This window comes from Diabrotica virgifera, chromosome 6 (assembly GCF_917563875.1).
Source record: "Diabrotica virgifera virgifera chromosome 6, PGI_DIABVI_V3a".
NCBI lineage: Eukaryota > Metazoa > Arthropoda > Insecta > Coleoptera > Chrysomelidae > Diabrotica > Diabrotica virgifera.
In genome coordinates, this window is record NC_065448.1 from 157,952,541 (window position 1) to 157,970,852 (window position 18,312).

Genomic DNA, 18,312 nt, shown 5'->3' on the forward strand with positions numbered 1-18,312 from the left:
GCCAAATTCGGACAGGGATAGTCCAAGGGGTTGTAGAAAAAGTGAATTTGACTGTGTTGCTACCTATACATTTTACATATATGCGAAATGCATATGGCACAATTAAAAGTACAGCTGTTTCGTTACAGTATGCAACTAACATCGAAAATCTCTGCCAGTTTAAAATACAGACACACCTATGCTTTAACATGACAAGCAGAGCGACAAACTCAACTAGGTGCTGCGCAGAATAAAATTTTCCAAGTGTTTTCTATTTTTTTAGTAAAGAAAAATTTCGGACATTCCTCGTATCCGGACTCCAATCCGGAGAAGTCTTTCAAATCCGGACGTATGGTAACCCTAGATATAGTAGATAGAGGATAACAGAAGAGGGCGCCAAACAGGTTTTTAACGGGAAAACAAGTTAAAACGAATTCAGAAGATAATTATTAATGAAATCTTAAAGACAATAGAATAAAAGAATTATTTAAAAATAAAATAGCAAAGATTGTACAAACCTGTAACGTTACAATATTTATCAATAAGCTCCCAATCTAAGGAATGCTGAATATTTCGTCATATAACTTTCTTTTTATTAAATTGTAATCAAATTTTTTGGATTTTCAGTTTGTTGGACGTTAACCGAAAAATTTATATTGAAATTATTCTGCGGTCACTCTAGTCACGTTCTTCTCTGTTCTAATTTCTTTTTCGTCTTTTTTTTGTGGTACTTCCATTTAAACTACCGAAAAGATAGACGTCTTCATTTTTCAATTATGTGTACAATTTAAGTCGCAAAACCATCGTAGCGACCACAAATCTGTATCTTTACGTTTTAATTTGAGACGTGAGAATAATAGCTTCCTCTCGCGAGGGAGAAGAAAGTAAAACCGCTCTGGATGGAAGAAACCTCAAGATCCATCAGGCGAAACTAATATCCGACAACCGCAATTCCCTCCACAACATATCTGCCTACCTGACTATCAACATGGCCAACTGTAAATTACAAAATAATGACATTATTATCCCTACCTCGGATCGAGATTCCATTGGTCATATCGGCATAGTGGGGGTGCAAGTCATAGGTGTAAACATGCAGCTGTCTGAGGATCAACTGAATCAAGTCTGGCTGTGACTCGGCTCCGTCTAGCGCTCCGCTTCAAGTGCCGCGTTGCTTCAGTGCGTTGTCGACTCTCGCGGAGGAATCATGTCAGTTTGTTCCGGCTCGACGATCTACGAGCGCGAACGGTGCGTCTTCTCGTGCTAACATTTTTTTCGTTTTTATTTTTCTTTACGCAAATTGGATTTGGGATTATTTCTTGCTGCCCTTAGAAGTGATTTTGTGCCTGAGTTGGATTATTTTTCTTTTTTTTGGAAAGAATCTTGTTAGTGAACGGTGTCTGTGTCAGTGATGGAATTGGAGTTCAGTGAGTTTCCTAAATGGATTTAAAGGTGTGTTTTAGATTTATGAAGGTTAGATTTTTCTTTTTTTATATATTTCGTTTTTCCGAGTTTATCACTTCGCGGGACTTGACACACGGCGCTCAAATTTGGGATAATGCCTTAATACAATTTTTCACATAAATGGAAGGGACATAAATGTTTGAATAGTGTACTAGTGAATACTAATACAGTGAGAATCCAAAGACATATCAAAGAAACCAATGGCATGATGTCCACTAGGATGAAAATATGTTGCTATTCAAAAAATTGTTTTTACAATAAAATTACAGACTTTCAAGACTATTGACTTAAAAAACAAAACAGTTATACTAAAACTCAGTATTTACAGGCAATCTAAAGCGATTTCTAAAAAATAAAAAATATTGATAATATAAAAATAAAATTCTTCACTTGTTACAATTATTTATGTAGGAATACGGTTTTCAACAATTTGGAGAAATAAGAAAATACAAAATGAAGAACTAATGACTATTTTTGTATTAAATATCGTATTCGGGTAGGTTTAGGGGTACAAAGAAATAATTTATCAGAAGTTTTTGTTAAATACTTCTACAGAATTCTTCATTCAGCTTAAAAAATTGTTCCAGAAAAGCCTCCTTCCAGAACTTCATTGTAACCATTGAATTGAATATTCAGAAGTAAATATAATTTCCAAAATCAAGAAACAATAAATGTCTATAAAATTATAATGTATAAGATTTTTTATACAAATCTATGGATTCCTATATTTTCTATTACAAAACATTTTCCATATCTGATATGTTTTGACAGCTGCAATGTTTCTAAGTTTTTCGAATATATTTCTGGAATAAACTAAAACTTTTCAAAAATCACTTTTTAAATCTTTCACTTGGAAGTTGAAACTTTTAAAATAACGAATTCGTTTTACTACAGAATTTATTGTAATTATTCATACGTTAGTACCTACGAGATTTTTTGACATCAATCTATAAGGCAATAGTAATAGTTTGTCAGCAACAAAATTCGGAAGTCCTTATATAAAAAACTAAGTAAGTACGTTAAACTTATTATGTATATTAAAGGTGTAAAAAATGCTTCAAATTCAAACGTGCCTATCTTGTGCTCTTATATGCTTGGTCAAATGAATCTACCTGTTTGCATCATGTAAACATTTACAGAAATACAATAATCCAATATCTAGCTCTCCTATTAATAATTGCAATGAGTAATATTTTATTGGGCAAAAGTTGGATTTGGGATTATTTTTTGCTGCCCTTAGAAGTGATTTTGTGCCTCAGTTGGATTATTTTTCTTTTTTTTTTTGGAAAGAATCTTGTTAGTGAACGGTGTCTGTGTCAGTGATGGAATTGGAGTTCAGTGAGTTTCCTAAATGGATTTGAAGGTGTGTTTTAGATTTTGAAAGATTTATGAAGGTTAGATTTTTCTTTTTTTATATATTTCGTTTTTCCGAGTTTATCACTCCTCGGGACTTGACACACGGCGCTCAAATTTGGGATAATGCCTTAATACAATTTTTCAGATAAATGGAAGGGACATAAATGTTTGAATGGTATAATACAGTGAGAATCCAAAGACATATCAAAGAAAACAATGTCATGATGACCATCAGGATAATATATTGCTATTCAAAAAATTGTTTTTTACAATAAAATTACAGGCTTTCAATACTATTAGCTTAAAAACATAACAAAACAGTTATACTAAAACTCAGTATTTACTGACAATCCAAAGTATAAAGAGATTTCTAAAAAATAAAATTTTTTGATAATATAAAAATAAAATTCTTCAGTTGCTACAATTATTTATATACGAATTAATACGGTTTTCAACAATTTGGAGAAACAGACCAGGAGGACATTAAAAAAATGAAGAACTAATGACTATTTTTCTATTAAATATCGTATTTCTGTAGGTTTAGAGTTTAGGGATACAAACAAATAATTTATCAGAGGTTTTTGTTAAATACCTATTTGTTTTACAGAATTCTTCATTCAGCTTAAAGAATTGTTCCATGAAAGCCTCCTTCCATAGCTTCCTTGTAACCATTGAATTGAATACTCAGAAATAAAAAATATAATAATACATATTTATACAAAAATAAAAAAAGAATAAATGTATTCTATAAGATTATGTTTAAGATTTTTTATAGAAAACTATCGATTCCTATATTTTCTATAACAAAACATTTTCCATATCTGATCTGTTTTGGCAGCTGCAATGTTTCTAAATTTTTCGAATATAGTTCTGGAATAAACTAAACCTTTTCAAAAATCACTTTAAAATTTTTTACCAGGAAGTTGAAGCTTCAAAAATAACGAATTCGTTTTACTAAAGAATTTATTGTAATTATTCCTATGATATCACCAGATTTTTTGAATACTGGTGTCAGGACATCAATATATAAAGCAATAGTAGTTTGTCAGCAACAAAATTCAGAAGTCCTTATATAAAAAAACTAAGTACGTTAAACTTATTATGTATATTAAACGTGTAAAAAATGCTTCAAATTCAAACGTGTCTATCTTGTGCTCTTATATGCTTGTTCAAATGAATCTACCTGTTTGCATCATGTAAACGTTTACAGAAATAAAATAATCCAATATCTAGCTCTCCTAATCATCAGTAATATTTTATTGGGCAAAAGTTGGATTTGAAATTATTTCTTGCTGCCCTTAGAAGTGATTTTGTGCCTCACTTGGAAATTTTTCTTTTTTTTTTAAGAATCTTGTTAGTGAACGGTGTCTGTTCAGTGATAGAATTGGAGTTCAGTGAGTTTTCTAAATGGATTTAGTTTACTTTCTATCAAAAAGTTTTTCTCTAAAATCAATATCCTAAGCTGCAAAATTAAAAATCTTTAAAAATTGCAAATTTAACAAATGAAAATCGCAATTAAAAAAGAAGCTCACAATATTTTTGGTCACATTTTAGTAGAAGTTATTCCTGGCATCGTCCTTTACAACACCTGATAGGTTTCAAAAATTCCTGAATTACATCACGTTTTTTCACCCACAGCCTGGGGTAACGGCGCTCAAATTTGGGATAATGCCTTAATACAATTTTTCACATAAATGGAAGGGACATAAATGTTTGAATGTATTATAATACAGTGAGAATCCAAAGACATATCAAAGAAAACAATGTCATGATGTCCATGAGGATGATATATTGCTATTCAAAAAATTGTTTTTTACAATAAAATTACAGGCTTTCAAGACTATTAGCTTAAAAACATATGACAAAAAAACAGTTATACTAAAACTCCGTATTTAGGTACTGACAATCTAAAGAGATTTCTAAAAAATAAAAAATTTTCATAATATAAAAAAATTCTTCACTTGCTACAATTATTTATATACGAATACGGTTCTCAACAATTTGGAGAAATAGGGAATTAAAAAATGAAGAACTATTTAATGACTATTTTTGTGTTAAATATCGTATTCCTGTAGGTTTAGAGTTTAGGGGTACAAACAAATAATTTATCAGAGGTTTTTGTTAAATGTTTGTTGTACAGAATTCTTCATTCAGCTTAAAGATTTGTTGCAGGACAGCCTCCTTCCATAGCTTCCTTGTAATTATTGAATTGAATACTCAGAAATAAAAAATATAATAATACATATACAAAAACAAAAAACAATAAATTAATGTATTCTATAAGATTATGTTTAATATTTTTTATAGAAAACTATCGATCCCTATATTTTCTATTACAAAACATTTTCCATATCTGATCTGTTTTGGCAGCTGCAATGTTTCTAAGCTTGTCGAATATATTTCTGTAATAAACTAAACCTTTTCAAAAATCACTTTTTAAATTTTTCACTTGGAAGTTGAAACTTCCATAATAATGAATTCGTTTTACTATTAAATAATTTATTGTAATTATTCCTACGCTAGCACAAGATTTTTTGAATACTGGTGTCAGGACATTAATCTATAAAGCAATAGTAGTTTGTCAGCAACAAAATTCAGAAGTCCTTTTATAAAAAAACTAAGTATGGTATGTTAAACAGTAAATGGTTAAGTTCAATTAGTTACCACTATAAACAGCCCGGATTAACCGATAATAGTATAAAAGGCCCGGTTTCAGGTAAAATTTATTTTAGGCTTTATTATGGGAGTACCGTCTAGTCAGTGTTAATTGCAAAAGACCAACTCTGTCTACCTCGGTGGCTTATCGCTCCTAGTGGGTCTTAACAATGGGCCAGGTCAGATAAATTTAATAATATTTACGACCGCACTAATTGAATTCAAACCATTTACTGTTGAACAAACCATACTTTAAACTGATTATGTATATTAAACGTGTAAAAAATGCTTCAAATTCAAACGTGCCTATCTTGTGCTCTTATATGATTGTTCTGCATGAATGAATCTACCTGTTTGCATCATGTAAACGTTTACAGCGGAGCACACTAGTTCGCTCCCGTGGTCAAAAAACCCTTTTAATTATATACTAGTTCGCTCCCATGGCTAAAGCGGATTAAATATTTATCTACTAAGTTCTAGGAGAATTAATATCGGCAAAATTGGTTCTGTGATTTTTGTATTTTATATAGAAATTATATTAAAATATTATTTGTTACATATTTATTTACAAGATAGTTAAATTAGATTACATATTTGTATAATATTCACTTCATTTTGGTTCCTATTTTGAAAAATCTTAGTATGTAAGCAATTTTATTAGAAATTTTGGTTTCTAATGGCCGGAGCGAACTAGTATATGCCCGTTTACAGAAATAAAATAATCCAATATCTAACTCTCCTACTTATTAGGAGGATTATTTATTGCTGCCCTTAGAACTGATTTTGTGCCTCAGTTGGATTATTTTTCTTTTTTTGGAAAGATTCTTGTTAGTGAACGGTGTCTGTGTCAGTAATGGAATTGGAGTTCAGTGAGTTTCCTAAATGGATTTAAAGGTGTGTTTTAGATTTTGAAAGATTTATAAAGGTTAGATTTTTCTTTTTTTATTTATTTCGTTTTTCCGTGTTTATCACTCCTCGGGACTTGACACACGGCGCTCAAATTTGGGATAATGCCTTAATACAATGTTTGACATAAATGGAAGAGACATAAATGTTTGAATGGTATAATACAGTGAGAATCCAAAGACATGTCAAAGAAAACAATGTCCATGAGGATGATATATTGCTATTCAAAAAATTGTTTTTTATAATAAAATTACAGGCTTTCAAACATATTATGACAACCAAACAGTTATACTAAAACTATAAATATTTATTGACAATCTAAAGAGATTTCTAAAAAAATAGAAATTTTTCATAATATAAAAATAAAATTCTTCACTTGCTACAATTATTTATGTACAAATACGGTTTTCAACAATTTGGAGAAATAGGAAATAAAAAATGAAGAACTAATGACTATTTTTGTATTAAATTTCGTATTCCTGTAGGTTTAGAGTTTAGGGGTACAAACAAATAATTTGTCAGAGGTTTTTGTTAAATATTTTTTGTACAGTATTCTTTCAGTTTAAAGAATTGTTCCAGGATAGCCTCCTTCCATAGCTTCCTTGTAACCATTGAATTGAATACTTAGAAATGAAAAATATAGTAATACATATACAAAAACAAGAAATAACAAATAAATGTATTCTATAAGATTATGTTTAAGATTTTTTAAAGAAAACTATCGATCCCTATATTTTCTATTACAAAACATTTTCCATAGGTATCTGATCTGTTTTGGCAGCTGCAATGTTTCTAGGTTTTTCGAATAGATTTCTTGAATAAACTAAACCTTTTTAAAAATCACTTTTTAAATTTTTTACCAAGGAGTTAAGGCCATGGGTACATAATTCGCAAATATTTTACGGCTATCCCTACTTTTTCTGTCTTTACACGGCAAATTATGTGTAGTAAAATTCACACTGGTATGGTTATGTAAACATTACTAAAATGTCATTCTACTTGAAAATGTCATCATTAACTTAAAGAGATGGCTTTTGAATGTTCTTGGATAACTGTTATTTGTATAATTGCAAATTATTAATTCAGTTAATAAATGTGATTATTTCATTCATAGGATATTCTGACCAATAGAAAGCTACAGAAATCTGAATTAAATCGATAATTTTTGATAATCTCCCGTCGTTAAGTATATTACGTCAGATGCCCTTCGTTGCTACGAAAAATACATTCAGTGACATTAATGACAATTAATGTTTTAAAAATTATAAAAGTGATGACTTTCAATCGTCAAATATTTATAAAAACTGTGTGTTTAATGGTACATATTTCGTTTTTCCGAGTATATCACTCCTCGAGATTTGACACACGGCGCTCAAATTTGGGATAATGGCTTAATACAATTTTTCACGTAAATGGAAGGGACATAAATGTTCGAATGGTATAGTACAGTGCGAATCCAAAGACATATCAAAGAAAACAATGTCATGAAGTCGATGAGGATAATATATATTGCTATTCGAAAAATTGTTATTTACAATAAAATTACAGGCTTTCAAGACTATTTTAAAAACATGACTACAAAACAGTTATACTAAAACTCAGTATTTACTGACAATCTAAAGAGATTTCTAAAAAATTAAAATTTTTTGATAATATTTACAATAAAATACTTCACCTGTTACAATTATTTATGTACGAATACGGTTTTCAACAATTTGGAGAAATAGGAAATTAAAAAATTAGGAACTAATGACTATTTTTGTATTAAATATCGTATTCCTGTAGGTTTAGAGTTTAGGGGTACAAATAAATAATTATTTGTCAGAGGATTTTGTTAAATATTTGTTGTACAGAATTGTTCATTCAGCTTAGAATTGTTCCAGGAAAGCCTTCTTCCATAGCTTCCTTGTAACCATTGAATTGAATACTCAGAAATAAAAAATATAATAATACATATACATAATATACAAAAACAAGAAACAATAAATGTATTCTATAAGATTATGTTTAAGATTTTTTATAGAAAACTGTCTATCCCTATATTTTCTATTACAAAACATTTTCCATATCTGATCTGTTTTGGCAGCTTCAATGTTTTGAATATATTTCTGGAATAAACTAAAACTTTTCAAAAATCACTTTTTAAATTTTTCACTTGGAAGTTGAAGCTTCAAAAATAACGAATTCGTTTTACTAAAGAATTTATTGTAATTATTCCTACGTTGGTACGAGATTTTTTGAATACTGGTGTCAGGACATCAATCTCTAAAACTCTTAAAGCAATAGTAATTTTTCAGCAACAAAATTCAGAAGTCCTCATATAAAAAACTTTAGTACGTTAAACTTATTATGTAGGTAGTAGGTATATTAAATGTGTAAAAAATTCTTCAAATTCAAACGTGCCTATCTTGTGCTCTTATATAATGCTTGTTCAAATGAATCTACCTGTTTGCATCATGTAAATGTAAATGTTTACAGAAATAAAATAATCCAATATCTAGCTCTCCTAATAATAATTGCAATGAGTAATATTTTATTGGGCAAAAGTTGGATTTGGGATTATTTCTTGCTGTCCTTAGATAGAAGTGATTCTGTGCCTCAGTTGGATTATTTTTCTTTTTTTGGAAAGAATCTTGATAGTGAACGGTGTCTGTGTCAATGATGGAATTGGAGTTCAGTAAGTTTCCTACATGGATTTAAAGGTGTGTTTTAGATTTTGAAAGATTTATGAAGGTTAGATTTTTCTTTTTTTATATATTTCGTTTTTCCGTGTTTATTCTTCGGGACTTAACACACGGCGCGGCGCTCAAATTTGGGATAATGCCTTAATACAATTTTTCACATAAATGGAAGATGGAAGGGACATAAATGTTTGAATGGTATATTACAGTGAGAATTCAAAGACATATCAAAGATAAGATAACAATGTGATGGAGATGATATCCTAATATTTATAAAATTAATTTTTACAATAAAATTACAAGTTTTCAAGACTATTAACTTATAAACATGACTATAAAATGAAATAGTTATACAAAACTCAGTGTTTACTGACAATTAAAAGAGATTTTTAACAAATTTTGATAATACCTATAAAAATCAAATTCCTCACTGGTTACAATTTATGTACGAATACGATTTTTAACAATTTGGAAAATAGGAAAAACGACGATTTGTATAAAACATCGTACTTATTCCAGTTTGTTAAGGGGTACAAAAAAGTAATGCATCGGAAGATTCTTTTTAATTATTTTGTTATGCAGACTTAAAATTATTGTCATCACTCAGCTTATAAATATTTCTCCACTGGTAAAAAAACCTCCTTCCATGGCCATTGAATTAAAGACTCAGGAGTAAATATGTACCTATATACAAAAAATGAAACAAAAATGCATTCTATATATTTGGGTATAAGATCATTTTTATACAAAAACTATTGATATACTTTCTATTACAAAATGGTTTCATAACATAACTGATCTTTTTGGCAGCTGCAATATTTACACTTTTTTCGAATATATTTCTGGAATAAAGTAAAACTTTACGAAAACCACTTTTTTAAATGTTTTACCAAAGAATTTATTGTTCTAATTATTATCCGTACGTTAGGACGAGATTTTTTGAATACTGGTGTCAGAACATCGATCTCTAATCTAAAGCAATAGTAGTTCGTCAGCAACAAGATTTGGAAGTCTTTGGAAATAAATCCTTCAAATTCAAACGTGTCTTGTACTCTTATAAGCGTGTTAAAGCGTTGATTGAATACCCGATATCACGGGTCACATTATCCGTATGCGCGCCAATGCCGCCAATGGTGAATATTACATTCTTAATTGTATGTCAAAAAATGTGCAATAACTACCTACGTCTTAAAACCCACCAAGTTTCATTTGTATATCTCGACCGGTTTTATAGCAATAAATAAATCGTCAGTTTGTAAGAAAAACCCCAACACCTCTCGGAAACGAAGCAATTGCAGACACACGTTTATAAAGCAAACTGTTATTAGACGAAGTAGTTTTCAATCCTAATAGTAAATTATTAATATTGAAAATATTAAAAATATTACTAAAAGATTTTTAAATTGAAAACTTATTGGTACACTTTCCTGGTGACACCTTCAAGACTTCTACAATTTGCAAGTCAAATAGATGCTGCAGTGAAGACGAGAGGGAAGGAATTCTACACTATGCAATTCACATTCCCCGTCTGCAGCTGGTAAAGTTCCAACGGAAAAATGCACCTAGTTACTCTACGGAGTAATACGACTATAAAATAAAAATGTATACCATTTTTATTCAGTTGCAATTCGAAGGCAAAACAATCTTACTTTTCAATTAGAATACGGAGTGCAGTCCAGTCCCTTGAATCGCGATTTTCGGCTCTTATTGGAGCCTTCATCGGAAGAAACGTAGGCACTGTTCTCCATATTTTAACTGATTCGTATCGAGAGGTTTTCCCACCCATTGCAACTGAAGTGATGATAGTAGGTGGCTAGCGCCATCTGGCATTGAAAGACGAAGTAGTTTTCAATCCTAATAGTAAATTATTAATATTGAAAATATTAAAAATATTACTAAAAGATTTTTAAATTGAAAACTTATTGGTACACTTTCCTGGTGACACCTCCAAGACTTCTACAATTTGCAAGTCAAATGGATGCTGCAGTGAAGACGAGAGGGAAGGAATTCTACACTATGCAATTCACATCCCCCGTCTGAAGCTGGTAAAGTTCCAACGGAAAAATGCACCTAGTTACTTTACGGAGTAATACGACTATAAAATAAAAATGTATACCATTTTTATTCAGTTGCAATGCGAAGGCAAAACAATCTTACTTTTCAATTAGAATACGGAGTGCAGTCCAGTCCCTTGAATCGCGATTTTCGGCTCTTATTGGAGCCTTCATCGGAAGCAACGTAGGCCCTGTTCTTCATATTTTAACTGATTCGTATCGAGAGGTTTTCCCACCCATTGCAACTGAAGTGATGATAGTAGGTGGCTAGCGCCATCTGGCATTGAAAGACGAAGTAGTTTTCAATCCTAATAGTAAATTATTAATATTGAAAATATTAAAAATATTGCTAAAAGATTTTTAAATTGAAAACTTATGGGTGGGAAAACCTCTCGATACGAATCAGTTAAAATATGGAGAATAGTGCCTACGTTCCTTCCGATGATGGCTCCAATAAGAGCCGAAAATCGCGATTCAAGGGACTGGACTGCACTCCGTATTCTAATTGAAAAGTAAGATTGTTTTGCCTTCGCATTGCAACTGAATAAAAATGGTATACATTTTTATTTTATAGTCGTATTACTCCGTAGAGTAACTAGGTGCATTTTTCCGTTGGAACTTTACCAGCTGCCGACGGGGGATGTGAATTGCATAGTGTAGAATTCCTTCCCTCTCGTCTTCACTGCAGCATCCATTTGACTTGCAAATTGTAGAAGTCTTGGAGGTGTCACCAGGAAAGTGTACCAATAAGTTTTCAATTTAAAAATCTTTTAGTAATATTTTTAATATTTTCAATATTAATAATTTACTATTAGGATTGAAAACTACTTCGTCTTTCAATGCCAGATGGCGCTAGCCACCTACTATCATCACTTCAGTTGCAATGGGTGGGAAAACCTCTCGATACGAATCAGTTAAAATATGGAGAACAGTGCCCTACGTTCCTTCCGATGAAGGCTCCAATAAGAGCCGAAAATCGCGATTCAAGGGACTGGACTACACTCCGTATTCTAATTGAAAAGTAAGATTGTTTTGCCTTCGCATTGCAACTGAATAAAAATGGTATACATTTTTATTTTATAGTCGTATTACTCCGTAGAGTAACTAGGTGCATTTTTCCGTTGGAACTTTACCAGCTGCAGACGGGGGATGTGAATTGCATAGTGTAGAATTCCTTCCCTCTCGTCTTCACTGCAGCATCCATTTGACTTGCAAATTGTAGAAGTCTTGGAGGTGTCACCAGGAAAGTGTACCAATAAGTTTTCAATTTAAAAATATTTTAGTAATATTTTTAATATTTTCAATATTAATAATTTACTATTAGGATTGAAAACTACTTCGTCTTTCAATGCCAGATGGCGCTAGCCACCTACTATCATCACTTCAGTTGCAATGGTTGGGAAAACGTCTCGATACGAATCAGTTAAAATATGGAGAACAGTGCCTACGTTCCTTCCGATGAAGGCTCCAATAAGAGCCGAAAATCGCGATTCAAGGGACTGGACTGCACTCCGTATTCTAATTGAAAAGTAAGATTGTTTTGCCTTCGCATTGCAACTGAATAAAAATGGTATACATTTTTATTTTATAGTCGTATTACTCCGTAGAGTAACTAGGTGCATTTTTCCGTTGGAACTTTACCAGTTGCAGACGGGGGATGTGAATTGCATAGTGTAGAATTCCTTCCCTCTCGTCTTCACTGCAGCATCCATTTGACTTGCAAATTGTAGAAGTCTTGGAGGTGTCACCAGGAAAGTGTACCAATAAGTTTTCAATTTAAAAATCTTTTAGTAATATTTTTAATATTGTCAATATTAATAATTTACTATTAGGATTGAAAACTACTTCGTCTTTCAATGCCAGATGGCGCTAGCCACCTACTATCATCACTTCAGTTGCAATGGATGGGAAAACCTCTCGATACGAATCAGTTAAAATATGGAGAACAGTGCCTACGTTCCTTCCGATGAAGGCTCCAATAAGAGCCGCAAATCGCGATTCAAGGGACTGGACTGCACTCCGTATTCTAATTGAAAAGTAAGATTGTTTTGCCTTCGCATTGCAACTGAATAAAAATGGTATACATTTTTATTCAAACTGCTATTATTTTTTCATGCAGATTCATTAATCCTTAACTTATTTAAAAACACCCTGTATTGATGAAAAACATGGCTAGTTATTAAAATAGGTACCTAAGTATTTTATGGTCCAACATAAGCGAATGAATAAAAAAACAGCATGTTGAGAAAACATGAGGCTATGGTGGGGTTTTAATTTCAGTATTTTATAAATGGTAGAATATTCCACAAGGTGATGAGAACTTCGAAAAAACACAGTTTGATTGGTACACCCGGTATACAATGAAATTTTACCTGTTTAGCAACAATATTATTACAGCGATATTGTTAAAGAATAAGGGTATAGCTATAACATATTAACAAAAACACTTAAATCGGACATGTTTAGGAAATTCGAGACATCAAAATGACCCATTTTTAAGGAGGGCCGTTAAATTTTGATCCAGAGTGTACTTACAACATAAAGTACAAATGAGCAAACTTTAATCCAGAATTTCACACTTCAGTGGTGAAGAGCATGAGTTTAATTTACCAATGAATGTGTCTTCCTCTTTATGATATTAAAGCTTTTTGACAATTTTCACATGAAATTTTTGAATATCGCGTCATGTTTTTTTACGAAATATCTCTCCATTTGTTAATACATAATGCAATGGCGGTTAAGTTCGAAATAATAGGCTTGTAATTGCAACATCATAACTCTACGCTTTTAACATTTTACATAACAACCCTAATACCAGAAATAAATATATGGCTTGGTTCCAAGGGCCAATGTCAATTCTTTGCTTTTTTGTACAGTTTCGTTTTTTAATTTAATATTGACAAAACAAAAAAAATGATATTGGCGCTTTTAGCATGAAGCCACATTATGTGGCTTGGTGCTAAAATGGCCAACGTCAATTTTTTGCTGTTTTGTACAGCTTTTTTTTAATTCAATATTGACAAAACAAAACCGCAAAAAAATGACATTGGCCCTTTTAGCGTCAACCCACAGAAATTTACTAGGTCCGTGAACTTAGCCCGAAAAAGTCGGGAAAAAAAATGCGATTGATGCCATTCGTTTGTCCATTGATTGTCCACGTTTGTCCACCATTTTATTTCGTTAGTCCACCCATCAATTCTTTTTTATAAACAAAAATTTTTTTTCGGGCTAACTTCACAAATCCACAAATTTTCGAAAATTTAAAAAAACTCTTGCTATATTGTTTGCCCATCGTTTGTCCATGTTTGTCCACCACATAATTTTTTTTGTCCACCCTCTGAAACAACCCCCTGTTAATTGTAATTATTTTTTTATTTCTTAATACGGGCTAACTTCACGTTCTCTTCAATGGGCATTTAAACGTTAATTCGGGTGCAGAATCACAACTACCCGTTTGTCCACCCCTTCGCAGCGTTTGTCCAACCCCTTAAAGTGCGAAATAATCCCCTCGTTAATTGTAATTATTTTTTTATTTTTTTATTCGGGCTAACTTCACGTTCTCTTAAATGGGCATTTAAACGTTAATTCGGGTGCAGAATCACAACTACCCGTTTGTCCACCCCTTCGCAGCGTTTGTCCAACCCCTTAAAGTGCGAAACAACCCCCTCGTTAATTGTAAATATCTTTTTATTTCTTTATTCGGGCTAACTTCACGTTCTCTTAAATGGGCATTTAAACGTTAATTCGGGTGCAGAATCACAACTACCCGTTTGTCCACCCCTCCGCAGCGTTTGTCCAACCCCTTAAAGTGCGAAACAACCCCCTAGTTAATTGTAATTATTTTTTTATTTCTTTATTCGGGGTAACTTCACGTTCTCTTAAATGGGCATATAAACGTTAATTCGGGTACAGAATCACAACTGCCCGTTTGTCCACCCTTTCGCAGCGTTTGTCCAACCACTTAAAGTGCGAAACAACCCCCCTGTTAATTGTAATTATTGTTTTATTTCTTTATTCGGGCTAACTTCACGTTCTCTTAAATGGGCATTTAAACGTTAATTCGGGTGCATAATCACAACTACCCGTTTGTCCACCCCTTCGCAGCGTTTGTCCAACCCCTTAAAGTGCGAAACAACCCCCCTGTTAATTGTAATTATTTTTTTTATTTCTTTATTCGGGCTAACTTCACGTTCTCTTAAATGGGCATTTAAACGTTAATTCGGGTGCAGAATCACAACTACCCGTTTGTCCACCCCTTCGCAGCGTTTGTCCAACCCCTTAAAGTGCGAAACAACCCCCTCGTTAATTGTAATTATTTTTTTTTATTTTTATATTCGGGCTTACTTCACGTTCTCTTAAATGGGCATTTAAACGTTAATTCGGGTGCAGAATCACAACTACCCGTTTGTCCACCCCTTCGCAGCGTTTGTCCAACCCCTTAAAGTGCGAAACAACCCCCCTGTTAATTGTAATTATTTTTTTTATTTCTTTATTCGGGCTAACTTCACGTTCTCTTAAATGGGCATTTAAACGTTAATTCGGGTGCAGAATCACAACTACCCGTTTGTCCACCCCTTCGCAGCGTTTGTCCAACCCCTTAAAGTGCGAAACAACCCCCCTGTTAATTGTAATTATTTTTTTTATTTCTTTATTCGGGCTAACTTCACGTTCTCTTAAATGGGCATTTAAACGTTAATTCGGGTGCAGAATCACAACTACCCGTTTGTCCACCCCTTCGCAGCGTTTGTCCAACCCCTTAAAGTGCGAAACAACCCCCCTGTTAATTGTAATTATTTTTTTTATTTCTTTATTCGGGCTAACTTCACGTTCTCTTAAATGGGCATTTAAACGTTAATTCGGGTGCAGAATCACAACTACCCGTTTGTCCACCCCTTCGCAGCGTTTGTCCAACCCCTTAAAGTGCGAAACAACCCCCTCGTTAATTGTAATTATTTTTTTTTATTTTTATATTCGGGCTTACTTCACGTTCTCTTAAATGGGCATTTAAACGTTAATTCGGGTGCAGAATCACAACTACCCGTTTGTCCACCCCTCCGCAGCGTTTGTCCAACCCCTTAAAGTGCGAAACAACCCCCCTGTTAATTGTAATTATATTATATTTCTTAATTCGGGCTAACTTCACGTCCGTTTAAACGCGTATTTTAAAGTTATTTCGGGTGCAGAATCACAACTACCCGTTTGTCCACCCCTTCGCAGCGTTTGTCCAACCCCTTAAAGTGCGAAACAACCCCCTCGTTAATTGTAATTATTTTTTTATTTTTATATTCGGGCTTACTTCACGTTCTCTTAAATGGGCATTTAAACGTTAATTCGGGTGCAGAATCACAACTACCCGTTTGTCCACCCCTCCGCAGCGTTTGTCCAACCCCTTAAAGTGCGAAACAACCCCCTAGTTAATTGTAATTATTTTTTTATTTCTTTATTCGGGGTAACTTCACGTTCTCTTAAATGGGCATATAAACGTTAATTCGGGTGCAGAATCACAACTGCCCGTTTGTCCACCCTTTCGCAGCGTTTGTCCAACCACTTAAAGTGCGAAACAACCCCCCTGTTAATTGTAATTATTTTTTTATTTCTTTATTCGGGCTAACTTCACGTTCTCTTAAATGGGCATTTAAACGTTAATTCGGGTGCAGAATCACAACTACCCGTTTGTCCACCCCTCCGCAGCGTTTGTCCAACCCCTTAAAGTGCGAAACAACCCCCCTGTTAATTGTAATTATATTATATTTCTTAATTCGGGCTAACTTCACGTCCGTTTAAACGCGTATTTTAAAGTTATTTCGGGTGCAGAATCACAACTACCCGTTTGTCCACCCCTTCGCAGCGTTTGTCCAACCCCTTAAAGTGCGAAACAACCCCCTCGTTAATTGTAATTATTTTTTTATTTTTATATTCGGGCTTACTTCACGTTCTCTTAAATGGGCATTTAAACGTTAATTCGGGTGCAGAATCACAACTACCCGTTTGTCCACCCCTCCGCAGCGTTTGTCCAACCCCTTAAAGTGCGAAACAACCCCCTAGTTAATTGTAATTATTTTTTTATTTCTTTATTCGGGGTAACTTCACGTTCTCTTAAATGGGCATATAAACGTTAATTCGGGTGCAGAATCACAACTGCCCGTTTGTCCACCCTTTCGCAGCGTTTGTCCAACCACTTAAAGTGCGAAACAACCCCCCTGTTAATTGTAATTATTTTTTTATTTCTTTATTCGGGCTAACTTCACGTTCTCTTAAATGGGCATTTAAACGTTAATTCGGGTGCATAATCACAACTACCCGTTTGTCCACCCCTTCGCAGCGTTTGTCCAACCCCTTAAAGTGCGAAACAACCCCCCTGTTAATTGTAATTATTTTTTTTATTTCTTTATTCGGGCTAACTTCACGTTCTCTTAAATGGGCATTTAAACGTTAATTCGGGTGCAGAATCACAACTACCCGTTTGTCCACCCCTTCGCAGCGTTTGTCCAACCCCTTAAAGTGCGAAACAACCCCCTCGTTAATTGTAATTATTTTTTTATTTTTATATTCGGGCTTACTTCACGTTCTCTTAAATGGGCATTTAAACGTTAATTCGGGTGCAGAATCACAACTACCCGTTTGTCCACCCCTTCGCAGCGTTTGTCCAACCCCTTAAAGTGCGAAACAACCCCCCTGTTAATTGTAATTATATTATATTTCTTAATTCGGGCTAACTTCACGTCCGTTTAAACGCGTATTTTAAAGTTATTTCGGGTGCAGAATCACAACTACCCGTTTGTCCACCCCTTCGCAGCGTTTGTCAAACACCTTAAAGTGCGAAACAACCCCCTCGTTAATTGTAATTATTTTTTTATTTTTTTATTCGGGCTAACTTCACGTTCTCTTAAATGGGCATTTAAACGTTAATTCGGGTGCAGAATCACAGCTACCCGTTTGTCCACCCCTTCGCAGCGTTTGCCCAACCCCTTAAAGTGCGAAACAACCCCCTGTTAATTGTAATTATTTTTTTATTTCTTAATTCTGGCTAGCTTCACGTTCCCTTAAATGGGCATTTAAAAGCTAGCCCGAATTAAGAAATAAAAAAATAATTACAATTAACAGGGAGGTTGTTTCGCACTTTAAGGGGTTGGACAAACGTTGCGAAGGAATGGACAAACGGGTAGTTGTGGTTCTGCACCCGAATTAACGTTTAAATGCCCGTTTAAGGGAACGTA

At 33.3% G+C, this 18,312-nt stretch overlaps 1 protein-coding gene across 3 annotated transcripts in view; it reads left to right on the forward strand.

The window, feature by feature from the left end:
• Nucleotides 1-1,096: 1,096 nt before the first annotated feature.
• Nucleotides 1,097-18,312, forward strand: part of LOC114324457 (uncharacterized) — a 558,952-nt gene continuing 541,736 nt past the window's right edge. The window contains exon 1 of one of the 3 annotated variants that reach the window (XM_028272313.2): nucleotides 1,097-1,452. The gene's annotated coding sequence lies outside the window, so the exon portion shown is untranslated. Of the gene's footprint in view, nucleotides 1,453-6,307; nucleotides 6,349-18,312 lie in introns of those variants that run through there. The other 2 variants (XM_028272315.2, XM_028272314.2) reach the window with 2 other exon arrangements.